Raw genomic sequence first — 11,959 nt, forward strand, 5'->3', positions numbered from 1 at the left:
TGATGTTGAACTTGAAGGCAGGAAATAATTGACCTGGATTTGAGTCATCCCAGCTCATGCCGCGTTGTGTGAAGCGTGAATGGAACTGTAGTTTGCCCGTGTCTATACGGCGACGGAGTTGTGTGGTCGCATCGCGAAGTGGACTTGGTTCGTACAATCGTGCGGTGTTCCGAAAAAAAAATCATAGCCTTTTTGCAATGAAAGATACAAAGTTAATTCCAAAACGAAAATAGTGTTTATTTCATCAGGATCCTGTGATATTAAATATTTTAGACAGGTCTGAAAATTTTAGAGGTGTTAATAAATTATGCCCTATTTTTACACTATAATTGACAGAATGTTTTCATTGTATTTTGCCATTTAAATTGGCATATCTCCAAAACGCAAGCCATTATAATAATAATTTATACGTTGTTGTGTCGTGTGATTGTGATTTTCTTTCAAATGAAAAAAACGCATTTCGAGAAAAATCTGTTTTAAAGTTCAGGGTCTTCTACGTTTCTATTTTACCATTAATTAAACCTATTTTCTACCACAGATTGTGAATAATGTTGTGATTATACAGTGGAAATTTCAGCCTCTTGTCTTTGCTGTGTTTTAAATAGAAGCAATGGAAAACAGTTGAACATTTTTTACCATGAAGTATCACAAACATAATTAAACGGATTATTTGGTAAAAGGGTGTTCCTTGAGAAAGCATATCCAAATGTACTATTACTGCATTTCTACGATGCGTATAACACACTGCCTAATAACGAGGCAAAAAGGTGTATCTTTTATAGCTACGCCGTTTTGCCTTGTCATATCTGGGCCCAATTTCACGGCGCTGCTAAGCACACGATTTCCTGCTGACAGAGCCTTCGTCTAATTCATAGAGACCGTTAGCATGAGCGCAACAAAAAGCACGCTTACTTCGGAGGAAAAAAAATGCTTGACTTAGTGACGTAACAATATAAATCTCCAAGCACGCACCACCGCTAGCACGTCCATGCCGTGAACTCATGTTCAAGGTTAGCATTTTTTTTTCTGCTATGGTAAGCACAACTTTATTGCCAACTGTTAAGCCGTGAAATTGGGCCCAGGTCACATCTGGCACAAAACAGGGTGTATCTCAAAATGCACCCTTTTGTCAAAGAAACTGAACCAAGCAAGCACGTTTTTGCTATCTTTGAAACGGAAGACCGTGTGGACTTGAGAGTTCGTTTAATAGAAACAGCGCCCCCAATATCCCCCAAAAGGTCAACATTAAGTTTCACTATATATTCTTTAATGCTTGCATTATATTTTCAAAAACCAACAGGCGATTTGGTTGTCGGATTCCTTTGCTTTATCTATGAAAGCCTGGTAATAGGAAATTGTCTACGCAGTTATCATTATGGATGAGAATAATTTCATTCGGTGCCGACAAATACATAACATATTGTGAGACTGAAGACGAGGCCACAAGCAAACGGATAATTGGTTTGTTTCTTTGTGTAGATTCCCGCAGTTACTACATTATGCATGATAACACAGCTCAAATTGTTGCTCATATAATATTTTCAGGCATAATGACTTTTCTGTAATTGCCAACGGCTTAACGTCAAAACCAACTTGGCAATTGCAACAAGTGGCGTGACTTAATTTATTGAGCATAGTTTTTTTGAATTTTAAGCCTGATTCAGTGTTGAATGGTGGCACTTTCTCCCACGGATATTTCAAAGCTTTGGCTTGAATCTAAAATAATGCGCTCACCTCACGTGATATTACGGTTAAAATTACCAAAAGCCAATCCCATAGCAATCCCTGTGTAAGTTCAGCGGCTTAGCGGGGGGGGGGGGGGGGGATGGGGGTAGGATCCTTGCCTACGAGTCGCCCCCAAACTGTAAATGTGTCAGCATACTTGCAACAGAAAGTAAACTCCCACTCCCGCACTGTAGCATCAGCCTCATTCTCCCTTTATGTTGAGAACCCTGGCTACACAGCTGTTTGAAAGGGGGCTCAACCCGCCCCGAAAAAAAGGGACATGGAGAAAAAGTTGACCCTTGTAAAATAACATTATGCAACAATTTCGTAACTGTTACAAACCTGGATTTAAACTGCCAATTTGAACTTAAAATCGAAACAGGGACAACCGTGGTTTACAATCAAACTACAATCAGACACGTAGAAGTAGGTCTACATGTAAACAGGAATATTGAATGTTTATGCGTTAGTGGTACATTTTAAAACGTGTAAATTATTTTCGCAAACGAACTTGATATATCTTAATAATTAAATAGCATTGCTAGAAAATTATTCTTGACACCGAGACTAAAAAATGTATCAAAATGCGGCGCGCAGAGCAACTAATGGTTGTGTCTCTTTTGTTGATGTTCATGAAATATGCAAAACGTCTGCTCGTCAATTTCCTTTCTACACATGAAGCGGCGCAAAGGACGATGATTGATGATGTCATTTGAGTTGTTTTCAATGGAAAGGCATCGTTGCTTTGATTCAAAGCGTTTGGCAGTTATCATTTATGGAGAAGCTGTATTAGAAAGCTTGACGAACATGCAGCGTGTGATTGTATAGTTTTTGGAATTTGAAAGGTTAAAGTTGGTATACACGTGCTTTTTCAAAATCTCGATTTTTCATTCGCGAATGAAATGTAAAAGAATATAATGTCCTGCAGTAAATAAAGTTGTTGTGTATTTGAAAGCCTTTTTACAGTTTCGGGAAAAAAAAGTCGTTGGAATGACGTGCTCCAGTTCAGAAATTGCTCACATTATTCAGAACGAATCAAAAGCGTCTCGCTCTTAATTCCAAAGTTGAAATCAATTAATTAATTACTTGTCTTGGGCCGATTGGCTAAAAACTGTTGCATTCAATTTGAAAAACTGTTTTTCTAGTTGCCACACCCAACAGGCACGTATACACAAACTTTAAGCAGGGTGGCCTCATCAGTAATAACAACTTATTTTTATTTTTTCAAAAACGGCAGTTTGCACCACGTCCCTTCGGCCAAATTTTCGGCATTTGAAAAAAAGAGAAAATCTGACAACAAGATACCAAAGGGAAAACTTGTCTTCTGCTCAACTGCCAGGCATATGTGATAAAATATCACCTTGTAGAGTAAGCCGGTAATAGGCTGTGAAAGGCCATCGTGATAGTTGCACTTCGTGGTGAGAAATGAAGGATACAAAAAAAAAATGTTATTCTTGTTTTTAAAGCCTTCTACTCTTCTGGTCTTCATTTCTTGAAAAAAAAAGGTATCACAAACTCTAAGACAGTGTACCAAGTAAACATATTACCATATTTTAGGGTGTTCTATATATTTTGTCCAAAAATAAAATAATTTTCATTAACCAGTTAAAAACTCATACATTAAATGTTTAAGAAAATGTATTTCATTCTTCGCGAGGGATTATGTCAGCCTTAATGATTTAGGTCGATTTGGGATCTAAAATCGCTTGTAATTTCATACTTGATGACATCAGAATAACGTGCCAGTGATATTGAGAGCAATGTCTCGTTCAAAAGTGAATATTTTTTTATTGCCTGGAAAGGAGCAATTGAAAAGCAAATTTACTTTTCGAGGTAAAACTCAAAAATATAATTTATCTCGGCAAGTCGTCATCTTGATTTTCGTAAGTCAACTGGCAAGTTATCACTTCTTCACAAGTTGTCATGTCAAATTCGGGAAGTTGACTTGGCAACATGATTTATCAGGACAAGCTGACATCTCAATTGAGGAAGTCGAATTACCGAGATGATTCATCTCGACAAGTCGTCATTTAGAATTCGTTAAGTCGACTTGGCGTGATGATTTATCCCGGCAAGTCGTCATCTAGAATTCGTTAATTCGACATGGCAAGATGATTCATCTCGACAAGTCGTCATCTCGACTTCGGAAAGTCGACTTGACGAGATTATTTATGAGATTAAGTAACCTTACTCTCCACTATATGTCAACATGGCGAAGTAAATTATATAAATAAGTGCATGGCACTCATGGCGCGCCATATAGGTATCAATTTGTGAATACGAAACAAAAAATGTTAAGGATTCCTTATTTTACCTTAAAGATAACAAGGCAAGTGATACAATGCCATTGGAATATACAGTGATTGGGACAATACGTTGTTTCGAGGAAAATGAGATAGATGAACACGAAAATAATGCCCCAGAAGAAATGCATCAATAAAAGAAATAACATTGATGAGGATATGATCGTTACGTGCCATTGCATTAGACAGTTTTCTTCAGCCAAGTATTATGGGACATGAAATTCTTGATCCGTATTTAGAAGAGGTGATTTATGTGTTAATACTCCTTGCGAATGCTATTAGCAATCAAGATGTTAATGGACAAGTGCATGAGGCCAAATGCTTTCCCGCACCATTTCCATCAGGTCAGCCTATATTTGATGATGATCGTGAAGTGAAGTTGATCCTCTTTAGATATTTTCATAACAGATTAATACATGTTGATAGTTGATTTGCACAAAATATGCAATTCAATTTGTTATGCTAAGTATTTGTCAGAGATTCAGAAAGGTATGTCAAGTGTTTATATTGCACTGAGAAAAGGCTCTGATCAAAAGTATATTGGTAACAGTGTAAATTTCCCCATGATCAATGATAGGGAACTATCAAGTTTGGAAAAGGGGTGACACTATCCCATTCAGTGACACTTCTTCTCTGGTTACTTGTATGGCTTAAGATGGATGTTGTTAATCTCTTTCATTTGGTACTTGTTTGTGTAAAAAAAAAAACTATTTTCCTAGCGTGTGCGGTATTGGAAAAACACGTTGTGTTTCGTTGTTTTGTTTCTTTATTTTAATACGAATGTATATTTATGTGGAGATGGTGCTTTTTCTTTCCCAAATGTGGGTTGCTTATTTCGTTTGTACCATTCGATGTTGAGATTTATTTATGTTTTTTTTGGGGGGAGGCCAAATAAAGTGTTTATATTGCACTGAGAAAACGCTCTGATCAAAAGTAAAATGGTGACAGTGTAAATTTTCCATGATCAATGACAGGGAACTATTAAAAGATATTTTGAACTTAGACAGTGGATTAACATTTCTCAAACATATTCGTGGTACATCCCTATATTGGCAAGCAGCAGAGAAAGATGTTTTGGCTATGATATGACAGTTAGGAATACCAACATGGTTTTGTTAATTTTCTGCAGCAGATATGCGATGACGTAAAATATAAATACAATTTCGAGACAGCGATGTGATTCTAGAGATGTGAACAACTTAAACTAAAAAAAAAAATTTACCATATTGAGAATTATCCTGTTAATGCTACTAGAATATTTGATCGACGATTCCATAGTGTTTTGAAAGAAATAATTATGTCCAGAACTGAACAAATTGGAAGAAAGTGTTAAAAATAGTTTTTACTGATTATAATTTTTCCATACGCATTGTCTTTTTCGTTTGAAAATGCACTAAAATAGGGACATGAGAGTTACAAGAGGTTTTTAAGTTGATTAAAAAAACAACAGTAGTTGAAGAACCCCGTCAAAGGAGATGTTTGAGGATTGTTTGAAATATTCTCTTATGTGCAATTACATGGCAAAATCATTCTAAATCATGTAAGAAGAAGGGTACGGAGTGCAGGTTTAATTCCCCCAGAACTACATCAGAAAGCATAACCATTACAGAGCCTATGCCAACCAATGATGAGAATTGAACTAGTGATGTTTGAAAGTAGTAACAGAAATAATGCTAATGAATTACTGCAATCCACGGAAGACGGACAGTGCCACTCAATGAGTGTGAATGTATTTGTTTTGGTGCGTGTTAAAATACTTTTGTACAGCGGCCGCCACTTATTATCTGGCGGCCGCCAGATAATAAGTGACGGCCGCTGAAAAAAATACACAATTAAAGTATTCATAGTTATAATAAGTGGCTGCAGCCGCCACATAAAAAAAAGTGTTAATATATATGTGTACGTGTGGAAAAAAAATTGTACAGCGGCCGCCACATAATAACTGGCGGCCGCCATATTCACACTTTTCATGTGGCGGCCGCCACATAAAAAAAGGTGTGAATATATTTTGTTGCACGTGTGAAAATATTTTTTGTACAGTGGCCGCCATTTATTATCTGGCGGCCGCCTGTCCGCTGTTATATTTTCACACGCACCAACAAAATATATTCACATTCATTGAGTGGCACTATCTGTCTTCCGTAGGAATCCATACCAATCAGTATGGATTGCAATATAGAAAAGTGAGAACGAGCACATGACTACCTCTGAATTGATTGCAAGCGTAAACGTCACACAGGCTGATTTTGAGAAAGCAAAAAAAAAAAAAGCATTTTAAGCAGAAGTTCCTGTACTTTAAATAGGAGACAGCCACAAGATGTTTGGGTCAATTTGCACAATCCAGATATGATTAGATGTTGGAATGCGAATATAGATATTCAGTTTATTTGTGATGCTCTGCTTGTGTAGCTTATACGTGGTATCCTACAGGTCAAAGCTGAACGTGAAATTAGCAGATGACGGGAAAATCGTGCAAATGGTGATACAAGCACTAAATTCAGCACAAAGATTCTTTAGGTTAGATTTGGATGTTCTTGGTGCCTATATCACTGTTTTCAGGCATGCCAAATTCATTTGTGGTAGTTTCAATAACCTCTATTGAATATTTATCTCAGTTTTGGTCGATTTAATGATTTCTTGTCTTTTTTTTCTCCGTGATTGTGTTAAGCAAGCTAGACCTATTATTGTAAAGGGGAAGTTGGCCTGGGTGGCTGTGGGTTGAGCTGGTGACCTTAGATTCGTGTGGTATGTGCAGCAGTATTCCCTGGTCGGGAATTGGGTTGCCTGTCGCCTAGACCTGTGTCGCCAGGAGTCATCTCGGGGTTTATAAACCGCGCTCCGTAACCCGAGTCCAGCGCTTACTGTATGCTAGTTTGCATGGAGTGTTACTCTGGTAAAGTCTTGATCAGTGTGTGCAGTTCATAACTTGTTGCTGTTGATCGCACTGGATGGGCACAGTGACGTTTATTACCACTGTCGGATAATCGATCTGGTGGACAAGGTTAATTACATAGAGCCCTGTTATGCTAGTTGTTACAATCATTGGAAAATATAAGAGTTTATTGTTGTGTAAGGCTTATTTAGGGTTAAACGTACAGCAGCGGGTAACGTTGTGCTGCGAGGTTTAGTACCACTCATTGAACCCTCAGCTTGCGTATTTGTGTAGCGGTACGCCAGTAAGGAGGTCCGCTCAAATGATTAGATTTAAGGACGCCAAGGACAAATCAAGATCAAAAGAAACAAATTTAAGCAGGAGTCAAATTATGCTTGGTCTCATGAACTTGTTCACAAAAATCGATTACAATAGTTTAATTTAACAGATGATCTCAATTTCAACTCACAAAAGCAACTGTTACAAAAAGTATTGATAAGATAATAGATCAGTTTCTAGCTCTATAAATTGTGACACAGTTGCCAATGATAAAATATATTAAATCACAAAGGTTGTATTTCTAAAGTTCCCAGATTCAAGGTGAGGTTCCTAAGATTCCACCGGTTCCTAAGATTCACCGGTTCTAATATTTTAATTAGGTTCCCCGAAGTTCCCCGAACGCCTGGCAAGTGTACGGCTGTGTTGTGAACTAGGCCTCCATATTGCACCTGACAATGAAATAGTCGTATTGCAATAAATCAACATGTGACACACGGTGATTAAAACTTTGAGATTGCAAAGACCGTAATTCACCCCAAAATCACTCCTTTTGTCAACATGAAATAAACTAAAACCTAGCCCAGCGGTAGCAGAGAACTTGCATTATGACATTAGAATGTAAAGATAATACAATTTTTTGAAACTAAAATGTTGGTTTTCAAGCACAAGTTGTGTACACGATACTCACACTTAGGTGTTGTTGTTGTTGTTATCCTTCGCGCATGTGAAGTGGGGTTTATTGAGGTTCCCTTGTCACCTTGTCACGTGAATTGTAATTTCTTTATGGTTGGTATATTTCCAACAAACGGACAGGCCTAGGATTTAAATCTTTCGTTCGTGACATTGTCCCCCTTATTTGTGTGTAGCCGCTCATGCGCATGTAAGGTCATTAAGTATTTTTTTATGGGATAGTCAGCTCTTGTTTGTGCGGGTGTATTTCCTTATCCATAGACGGGCAAGCGCGCCACAAATGGTGTCAGTAGTGGGATACTTTATCAAATTCTGCACTAGAAAGCAGGAGGTCGTGGGTTCGAGTCCTACCCGAGTGATTTTTCCAACCTTCGCTCGGGAGGTAACCCACTGAGTATACAGTGTTTAAAACGTCGGTGAAGGGCAAAACCTAATTGGATTTATATCACCCCGGCGCAAAAATTCCATCTTATAATGGGATACTTTAGGTTTACTTTTCACGAGGTTAAGCACCCTCTGTAACGTTGCTATGGTTTACTAATAACCCTCGTGTGGGGTACCTTGTCAATAGTTTGTCTATTGGTTGATTGCACTCGTTTGGTTGTTCTAGTCTCACTGCGACTGTTGTCGGTTGCATGTGGTGTTTCGGCTAGCAGACCAACAGAGACGAGGTTTACTGTGGTTGTCGGGTGTGAGGTTTAACACCTACGCGGAAGCACTTCGGACGTCAGTATGAGTGACGGTTTCAAAGGTAGTGTTGATAATTCCCAGGGAGTCAAGGCTGACATGTCCCTGGAGGCAGCGAATCAATTAATTGCTGAAAAGGGAGATTCAACAGTTGAAAGCTAAGCGACAACAGAATTGCGAAGAATCGCTGGTTGAGGGTGACTTAGACATGCTGCCGCTACGCGTGTTTAACCCTTATAGGGAGAGGCGTGTCGTGCAGCAGGGTACCACCGTATAGGGATGGTCTGTCAGGCTGGGGTTGACCGTGGTCATGATATGTAGAAGAGGCGAGGTTGAGGGTAACCTCTTTGCACATCTACGGGATCTGTACAGTAGAAACGTGAGGTTTCTGTGAGACAAGATCATCATCAGGTGATGAAGTGTCTGTTGGAGTGTAAGGATGTGGTTTCTCGGGATGATCACGCGATATTGGTCGAACTGAGGTTGTGAAGCATCACATTAACCCTAAAGGGGCCGGGTTATTTTGACCATCTCTCAGCCGGCTCAAACTCGGCACATGCATAGAGCAACTCTCCCTAAACATACCCAAGAAATTTCATGACTATAAGTCAAAGGGTTTTGGAATGGCAATTCTGCTCTGTGTACACGATGTATATGCGAAAATTCAGTTTTCACGGCGCGCAACGCCGGAAAATTTTTCGCTAAGCGGCAACCCATGGTCCGATTTTTATGTTTTTGGTATCAAAAGATGCGCAAAGCTCGAGCCTAAAAAGTCAAAACAGCTCGGGTCGCGAAAATTCTTTTTTTAGAGGCTATCACGGAAAATTTTGAGGGGGGGGGGGCGGATTCCGCCCCGGCCCCTTTAGGGTTAACACGGGCGATGCAAGGCCAATCCAAGAGAGGCCTAGGTGTTACCCGAGTTGTAATCAAATGGAGGTGCGGGAGCCAATGCTGAGCCGAAGGTGGGTTACTGGTGGCCAAGCACGACTGTTTCCTGTGCCGTAGATCCTGAATAGAGATCAGTGCACGTGGCCCCCAGACGATAAATGCATGGTACAGGAAACAGCCGTCGCATTTGCAACTCGAGCCCTCGCTCGACAAGCAATTTGCATAAACGCGACGTCACAGCTTGAGGTCATCTCTTGTCACATTCAAAAAGGCTGCCATTACCGGACGTTTCACGAGTGCATATGGGCTCCAGAAAGATTCAAGAATATCTCGGAAAATTGAATATCATTACACCTAAGCATCCCAGAAGTGATAAATGGGACATCGTAGAATACAACCATATGTAAGAAATTCCCTGCAAATTTTATGAAAACGTCCTCAGTAGTGCGCGGATCACGGTCTGTGGCCTTAATTTCAGCGCAGCATACCGACGGCCACACTAGTTGGGCTAGGGGGGTGCCCCCTCTCCCCTCTCCCCCCCCCCCCCCCCCCCAGTTACGCCACTGATTGTACCGGTATGTGATACCTCTTTTTGAAGAAATGAACAAGAAATATAACTGTATATATATTTTCAAAATATCCTTCATTTATCACCATGCAAACGAAGGCCATATTTTACAGCCTAACCGGCTAACTCGGCAAGATAATATTTTTATCACATCTGCCTGCAAGTTGCGCAAAAAGGATTGCTTTCCCTGTGGAATTTTGTTGTCAAGTCTCTCTTTTTGGAAATGTCGAACAAATTAGCTAATGGGACATGCATCAAATCGCCATACAAGTGGTCAGTTCGAAGTAGAGGTCACTGATGAGGCTACCTTTTACAACCATGCATGCGCTGCTCAACCGATACTGATTCGTAAGGCTTTCTACCGGCTTCTCTATACAGGGCGAGTCAAAAAGAAAGTGACTGAATTTGAAAATATTTTTAAATATTTGGCTTGCTCCATTGCATTTAAAGGGAAAATACAGCATTTGCAAACATCGAAAAATAAAATGATCAAGTTTTTACGAAATATCTTACAGGATGTTTCCAGCATTTTCGAAAACAAAACTTCAAACATGTCAGTGTAACAATAATTTGATCTATTATACTAAAAATTAAAGCATAAGCCAATGATGTACATTCCCTTTAATACAAAATAAGATAAAGTACATCTAATTGACTTTTAACTGTTACAATTTCACATAATTTGCACACTATATTCTAAAGTTATGGTTATTTCAATAAAAAGATCACCAAACTCGGCTGTCCACCTCTGATCTTTACTATTCTACGAACTGGTTTATACCCATTGAGTACAATGAAGCATGGACGTTTTCCCACCTCGATGAAAGAACGAGACCTTGCAAAGGAAACATCTATATATATAAGAGAGAGTTTAACTCGGCCTCCCAGACGATGTTTGCTCATGAAAGGATCCGAGACCGCGGGCTCCCGCGGCGCCAAAATCGCTCCACGTCCGTGGAAAAATGCGGAGGGTGTCTTCCGCCGGGTCGGACACTTCGGGTCGTCCTGATTTTCCCGTACGGACCGGCGATCCGTTTCGTCGCTTTTTCGTGACTGCGTTTTGAGCAGGAATTTGCCGTCGTGTGCGCTTTCACGTTGACTGTCTGGCCGCCCCCTGTGCTGGCTTTTCTGCGTGTCTAGACTGTGCGGGGTCAGCGGCTTCGACGTAGGGGTTGCGTTTACGTGTTCTACTCGGCTGTTCTGCAAAAGTGTTCACCAAACTGTAGCATGGCGTGACCTTGGCAAAATATTTTTTCTATGGTGCGTGGCCACCAAGTGTCCCTATTCTTTCATGTGCTTTGCTTGCCGCCCCTGCACAGAGTGCAACGAATACTCAGAAGGACCACACATTAGTATGCCTTGTGCGGTCTGACCAATCGAAAGTCTATACTGCGTAGTATTTCCGGGCTATGCAAAACTGTCGATGGCAACGCGTACTGCAGCCTGCTGCACACCCTGGAAACGAGGTTGAGTCTACGGTGCTCGCTATTTTCAGGCGCAAGCAATGTGACGTCGCGTGATAGAGTGCTGTTGCTTCCATAATGTGTTTACAGCTCCATGCTTCCACCACCAAAGCTGAGCGTTGTGAGTTCGCTGCCCGCCACGTATAATTCAGTGTCGTGTTATAATTTCGGGGGCCTGTTTGGGGTCAACGAAGGATCCGATGCATTCACAAAAAAATCGACGAAAAAGTGTCCGACCCAGCGCCAAAGACACCCGCATTTTTCCACGGTCGTGGAGCCATTTTGGTGTCGCGGGAGACCGCGGTCTCGGATCCTTTCAGGAGCTTAGAAAAGCTTAGAATACCGATAGCTGATTCAATGACTACAACCTCAAAAACGATGTTCTAATAATTATCTTTTGCTAAGAAAATTTAGTTAAAGCATGGAGGAAAGTGGTAAGAAATTGCTTCCGATCACACCACAGAACATCTAGAATCCAATTTTT

This window comes from Patiria miniata, unplaced genomic scaffold, assembly GCF_015706575.1.
Source record: "Patiria miniata isolate m_02_andy unplaced genomic scaffold, ASM1570657v1 HiC_scaffold_3, whole genome shotgun sequence".
In the NCBI taxonomy this organism is placed as follows: Eukaryota; Metazoa; Echinodermata; class Asteroidea; order Valvatida; family Asterinidae; genus Patiria; species Patiria miniata.